Source organism: Dermacentor silvarum, chromosome 3 (genome assembly GCF_013339745.2).
Source record: "Dermacentor silvarum isolate Dsil-2018 chromosome 3, BIME_Dsil_1.4, whole genome shotgun sequence".
NCBI lineage: Eukaryota > Metazoa > Arthropoda > Arachnida > Ixodida > Ixodidae > Dermacentor > Dermacentor silvarum.
In genome coordinates, this window is record NC_051156.1 from 66100961 (window position 1) to 66108149 (window position 7189).

Genomic DNA, 7189 nt, shown 5'->3' on the forward strand with positions numbered 1-7189 from the left:
TAGGGATGTTTCTCGCTCCATAACGGAGCCGATACAGTGACTACCTCAGGTCAAGTCGGTGGCTCCGGCCACGATGGCTGACGGCTGTCATGATTTTTTTTGCCCTGCTTCCCTATTGAGTATGTACCGACAAGCCCAAGCCTCTACGGTGTCGCACCACTCATAATCATTAAAAATTCACAACCCATATGAAATGCTTAGCAGACCTCCGATTTCTACAGCCAACTACATAAGCCTAGTTTCCAGCGGATCGATGTAGACCAAAAACCGTGAGCTGATCCCGAAGATTGTGCAATACCGGCCGACCCGCGCCATAGGGAAGCAGGCTTCAAGCACTCCGACGACTTGCAAAAATAAGTTTATTACTTTGGGTCTAAATAGAACCCGTATCACATATTCAGCTTATGAGAACAGATACTACACTTTAACCCGCGTCGGCCATGTCTACTTTCACACCGTACACGTGTACGCCATCCCGCGTAAACTAGTGTCTACCAATCTGAGTCTTCTGTCTCCTGACATCATGTCTACGTAGGCTCCTTTGCTCCGTTCTGCTGTGACTGTGAAATGGTAGGCCGTGTGTCGTACGGTCTGGAGAAAACAGCGCGCGTACCAAGAATGATTGCCTGAACAGAAAAAGGGAATGGGCGCCGGGGCGGCGGAAGAAGACCATCGAGGATGAGCGGGCCACGGACAAGCGTTAGCGTGCTTCCTGCCAGGACCGCGAGGCAGAAAGAAATGCGAACCATCCATGCGGCCCGATCCCGCAAACTTGCAACGTTTCACCAGAGCAACGGTCAATCGCCACATACACAGCTTTGTTGGTCATCCACCTTCACAAAGTGGAATAGCACTGCTTTTTTTCGGGTATTTATATCGGCTCTCAATGAAGGGTTAAAACGTTAATCTCTCGGTATGTCTACCACGGTTCCGCAAAGATGTGGTGCATGCGCAGAGCCTAACGTATGGCGTATCATGGCAACGTGTGAGGTACCCCCCAAAGCTAATCTAATACTTCCGTGAATTATGCATAGTTACATTACGGCGTGTATACAAATTGCTCACCTTAAGACGATGAGCGAGTCTTTTCTTCCGAGCGCTCCATCACCTGCTGGGGTTGGCACATCGGCCTGGAATGGAATGCCAACAAATTCACAAAAAGAAAAAAAAAAAGCTGCTTTAAAGGCGCACCTATCTTTAAAGTGGCATTTAAAGGTACAACTACTGCTGCGCAAGAGAAACTTTAAAACTTGCAAATTTCCATCTCGCGTTGACTACAATAGGAACGTGCTTAGCAGCAACTCGAATGTTGCATGCTTACAAGAATTCGGCACAGCCAATCTCACCATGACTGTCGGCGGTAATGTGTTTAGCATTAAATCATATAGTGACGCACCGTTTTCCCACCATCGAATAGTTATGTATCAGGCGCGTACTTCAACAGGACTCCTGATTCGCGCTTACCTAAGAACATTCAGCGCGATCCCGCGGAGACACCTCGAAGTGTACGCGCGGCCTGCGAAATGCATGGCGCCAGTGCGTGCGAACGCCAAGAAACGCGTAACGCGGCAACGGAGCTCCTCTCTCCTTCTGATTTCGTGACACACGGTGCCATCTGGTAGTTCTGCCACGCTTAGCCTCTGAGAGGAGAAGTGTGGCACGCCAGTGATGCGAACGCTGCGAATTCTTCCCTCGCTTGGCGCACGCCCAGTAACGCACATTCAGCGACCAAGTTGCCGAGATGTTCGCCGAAGAGCGGCACATACCCGGAGCACTCAAGGCGCGGTTCGCTAAAACGTTTGCGTGAAAGACGTTCATTTAAAAGCGGCAAATACACAGTGCATTTGTCACGCAGCGTGCTGAAGCGTCGGGCAGCTGTCCTTGAGGACTTGGGATCTGTACCACCCAGCATCGAAGAAATTTAAACAATCTTTTACAGCGGAGTTGTTAGAACCTCGCTGTAATGATCATTCCGGCGTCCGTAGCTTCGCCGACCTGAGGGAAAAATAGCTGAGAGAGAGTGAAAGCAGAGTATAAAAATAGCATAACGCAGCGCAGTTGATGCGAAGTGGCGAGGAGGATTGAGGCAGACGGTAGTACGTGGGACTTGTAGAGCGGCTGCAGCCGTGCTCCCTCAAGGGCTGCAGAAGATAGCGCCAACCTTTCCCTTTCCCTCAAGAACCACTTATCATCATGTAGAGCGGCTGCCGATGCCGACCACATTTCCCCGCGTTCGCGCCGAACGCGCCCGGTGTGCGTGACTGCAGCCGATGCCTCTGGCGGTGGCTCGGCAGGTTTCAGCCAGAGAACTGGACACTCGTCGCTTCCGAAAGACTAAAGATATCTGGTGGTTCTGCCACGCTTAGCCTCTGAGAGTAGAAGTGTGGCACGCCGGTGATGCGAATGCCGCGAATTCTTCCCTCGCTTGGCGCACGCCCAGTAACGCATATTCAGTGACCAAGTTGCCGAGATGTTCACGAAAGAGCGGCACATACCCGGAGCACTCAAGGCGCGCTACAATGACGAAAAACAATTATGCGTGGCTCTACTATCGCAAACACCAGAGACCAGCGGAGCTGGGGAAAGCCAAGCCAAGTAGTGGCAAACCACACACATTGTATGAACTTTTTCTGGGCTTCCCCCTCTCCTCTCGTCTCGGGTGTTTGCGATAGCAGAGCCACGCAGGTTTCGACCAGAGAACTGGACACTCGTCGCTTCCGAAAGACTAAAGATACACTGCTAATTTTAGCATTCTCAATCTGCACTGGCATGCCAAAAAATATGCGTGGCTCTGCTATAGCAACACCAGAGACGAGAGGAGAGGGGGGAAGCCCAGAAAAAGTTCACACGAAGTGTGTGGTTTGCCATTACATTAATTGGCTTTCCCCAGCTCCGCTGGTCTCTGGTGTTTGAGATAGTATATCCACGCATAATTTTTTTCGTCATTGTAGCGCGGCTCAATCCCATTAGCACACTGCCCAAGTTGCCGTCAAATACATACATTGAAGAACACAACACAAACCTAGTGGCACCTACCCAGTGACCCAAGTGGGCATCAGGGAGGTTCATTGGAGACTAGCATAGACTGAGTTAGAGCACTGCACGGGCTCGGGCTTACCCGAAATCCCGGGCCCGGCCCGGCCCGTGGGCCGGGTAGAGCAGTTTTTTCACGGGCTCGGGCCGGGCTCGGGCACGGCGTGTGCTTTTTGACCCGGGCCCGGGCCGGGCTCAGGTTTTTTTGACGCGGGCCCGGGCCAGGCTTGGGCTTTCTGCGAGTTATTCTCGGGCTTCTCAACTCTGAAAAACATGTTTTTTTCGGTCTCGGCCGGGTTCGGGCCAGTTTCGAGTCGGGCTCGGGCCGGCTCGGGCTTAAGGTAAAGGGGTGGCGGGCCGGGCCGGGCGGGTAACGTAAATTATTTCCGGGCCCGGGCCGGGCCCGGGTCTCGCCATAAAGTTTTGATCGGGCTCGGGCGGCCGCCCAGTGTAAAAACGGGCCCGGCCGGGCCCGGGCCGCAAAAATCGGCCCGTGCAGTGCTCTAGACTGAGTGGCACATACCCAGGACTCGAACTCGGCGTCCAACAGTTTTTTTTTCGAACAGCGGTACCTACTTAGTCCCGCATCTTCAGTGACTCATGGCGGTGAGAAAGAGGTTCGTTGAAGAGCGCTAAATATTTCCTAGTAGCCACATACTCTGTAACCGATGTTGACCCAACGGTTGGTTTGGAAACCTGTTCCATCGGCGCAGCTGCCCGACGCGCTGCCAATTCGACCACGCACTACCGTTTGACCATGTAAGCGGGAGAACGGTTAGATAGAAACATAGATACAAGCATGGCTCCCGAAAATTCAGGGAAGTACCAAAAAAAATGCTGCAGCATTTGTGCTGCAGCATTTCAACTACATGTTGAATAGCCGTCCAAAATCTGCCAGAATTATCACAACCATCGTCATTACCATCATCACCATCAGCGCGGTTCTCTGAGTAAAAAAATAGGGTTCACGATCAGTCATCAGCTTTCTCACATTTTTTAGGCTGCACTATCTTCGGGATTGGCCCACGAGAGAGGCTACTAACGGACATTACCAGGAGACATACCCGATACCGGAAGTGAACGCAACTCGCCGAGGCGGACATTGTATTCAAAGAACTAAATTGTGGGGTTTGAACGTCCCGAGACAGCGCAGACTCCCGTATTAACCTTAACGCGCGCCCAAAACGCGGTACACGAGCGCTATGGCATTGGGCTTCCGTCGGAAAGCGGCTACCGCGGTCGGCACTCGAACCAGCTACCTCGCGCTCAGTGTCAATGCCACAGCCACTGAGCCAGGGGTATACATGGATGCAAGTGCGCAATTGATTAAAGAAAACGTTACTTCGTGCTCATGGGATGACAAGGTACTATAATTTCGTAGCGTCATTGTCATCCATCACCATTTATACCGGATGTTATATGAGGCGTCATCGAGCCAAGAGCAAAAAGAAAACGCTCTCAAGCTGACTGTAGCCATTATTAGCCGTTCCATTCGCTGCTTTGGTCTTCCTGAATAGTCGATGTGTGAAAGTGGCGTCTATGACGTGTGTTTGTGGCTTTCGAATCGCTTCCGGCTTATGCATCTTGTGAAGCATAGCCTTGGAGATTTCGGTTTTTTATCTAGACAAAGCTGTCACTAGCGCGTGTATTTGAACACCCATGGAAACATGAGGGGCGACGGAGCACCAAATAGGCCGCCGTCACGTCCCATCGCCCTTACAGACTTCATCGAAGGGGCTGCCAGGACGCCTTCTGACGGATCAATACGCCATAGCTATCACTGGGTTACTGCGGTGGTTACTGAACAGAACAATATTGCAAGTAAATTTTTAAAAGAGGCGAGTTCATGGCTGTGAGAAGAAACGAAACAAAATTGGAGCGCGAAATCTGAGTCATCCAAGATGGCAGCATCTTTAGGAAAGGGATCGCCGGGGAAGCATTTACTGTACTTCTGGAAGAAGTGGGCTCAACGCTTTCATGAATATTCTTTTACTAGCATGACATAACAATGTACTTGTCCGCGTATAATGCGCTTGTGTCCTTTTAATTGGTAGTGCTCTGCAATCTGCTCTGCAATTGCAATCTACAAAATAATCAACAGACATAAGCTCGCACTCATCTAGTATGCGTATCTTTGGTAAAGTGGCGATTAAAGTTTGCCGTTAAAGGGCTTAATTTATTGGTTTTCCATTTCCAAGTCTTATCGGGCGCTGCATTACCACTGGGTACATCGGACCCCTCTAGAAAAGGTCTAGAGGGGTCCAGGATATGCAGGAGGTAGGTAATTATATTTAATTACCTACCTCCTGCATAGCGTTCCGCTGAATACTTCAATCATAAAACGCACAGGAATAATTTTCGGTTACAGCATGTATTTAAATCGTCCAAAACATCCATGTAGCATTGCTGTAGCTATAAAGTAACAATACAACCGCTCTAACCGTACCAGTCCCGTGAAATGTCATATCTGAAAAGTAATTTACATTAGCTCATTCTGAGCATTCATTTGCGCACAATGAAAACTTTCCTGTCCTTCAACTGTATCTTCAAGTCTACGTAAATCAGTTGTGATGTCACGATGTAGTAATTAGCTATGCATTCATTTTCATATCATAACTTCCTTGCTGTTTCTTCTGAGTTGGTGCATAAATAAGGTAGGACGAGCTCAAAATTTGACACCGACAAGGAAGGACACAAGACAGGTGCTGTCCTCTGTCTTGTGTCCTTCCTCATCGTTGGCAAATTTTGTGCTCGTCCATGCCATCTAAATTATTAACCGTATTGTTGGATTTGCGCAAATTTCTGTTAGTTGTGCAAGTTTCTTGTGATGCTTTCGATTTATTGCGATAATAATTATATGTATACTCTAAGCGGATTTCTGCGTCGGCATCGCCGTTGTCGTGATGTTCCGTATAAAGTGCAAGGGCCATAAAATTGTCGCCGCGGGCCGTATGCTGTATTGAAAGCGCGCGAGGGACGCGCGCTTTCACGGAGTACGAAAGCACGGCGGAGAGCAAACGCGACGCCTGTCGTCAGGCGAAAGGCCATGGGTATGGGAAGGAGGGAAAGGAGGCGACGTTTAGCTGCGGCACCAAACGCGTATCTTTCGACCGGGCGCAAGGGGAACTGTAATTTCGCAGGCGAAAGGAGGAAAGCGGGAAGGCAGCGTGGGAGGGAGGGGGTGCGGCTTCTGCTCTGCGAGCAGCTGCGTACTTGTACATTGCGCGGCAGCGGGTGGTCCCGCGCACCGTATCTTCAAAGCAATCTGCAACACGTCTCCTAGCTTGGTATGCGCTGTACTTTCGCCGCTCAGTTTCCGCTGAAGCGATAGAGCGCACGAACCTTCGCTCGCTTCTGCTGGTGCGCTTGCTCACGCCAGCGTTTTGACAGCGGTTGTGTGCGGCCATCGAGTGTGATCTATTCAGGTTTGCTTGTGCGCACTGACACCACGCTTGATAATTGAGTTAGTAAGCGAATGTGTCCAAGTTTATACAGCAGATAAAACTACTATCCTTACTCCGTATAGCTCTCTACTAATTTGCTATCGCAATTGATGCTTCGCCTTTCGGGCGAAACTGTGACTTTTTTTGCAATCACGTTCGACTACTTGGTATTCCTGTAGGCCGCAGTATTTGTTTAAATAAATTAACTTTAAAAAGACAGAGTCGCGCAGGGTGGAAACAGTTATGAATTGACTAGTTGCTGTCCTTACGTACATCCAAATCTACCACACAAGACAACCATGCTTCGCGATGATTCCAACAACCCGGTTCTATTTGATACAATCTCTGGACACGCTCAGTAGTAGGGCTGTACTCTGAACCACGGTGTAAGAATAAGGAGAGGTGCTGACACTCTCCCCCCAACGCGCGCGAAAGCGCCGCTCGCTCGCGTCCAGATTATGTTCGGCTGGTTGCAGCTGGTTCGGCGCCGTCGTGGAGGGCGCTGCGGTATGCGGTCCCAGCCTCGGCGGGAAGGCGCGTGCTTCGCTGTCTTGCGCTTTGTGTTTGCATTTGCGGCCGTGCTGTTTTGAAGGCACACTTTTGTTCACGCGCCTTTCATCATCTTGTGCTTGTGTATTGTCGCCACGGGCCCTCGACCAAGGTGCAAGCGGCCTTCTGAGAGTTTGAAATGGGTAGAAAGTGCTTCGTCACGA

At 50.4% G+C, this 7189-nt stretch overlaps 1 pseudogene; it reads right to left on the reverse strand.

Annotated features, from left to right (window-relative positions):
* Window positions 1–264: 264 nt before the first annotated feature.
* On the reverse strand, window positions 265–442 carry LOC119446921 (U2 spliceosomal RNA; annotated as a pseudogene).
* Between the last annotated feature and the right edge of the window lie 6747 nt (window positions 443–7189).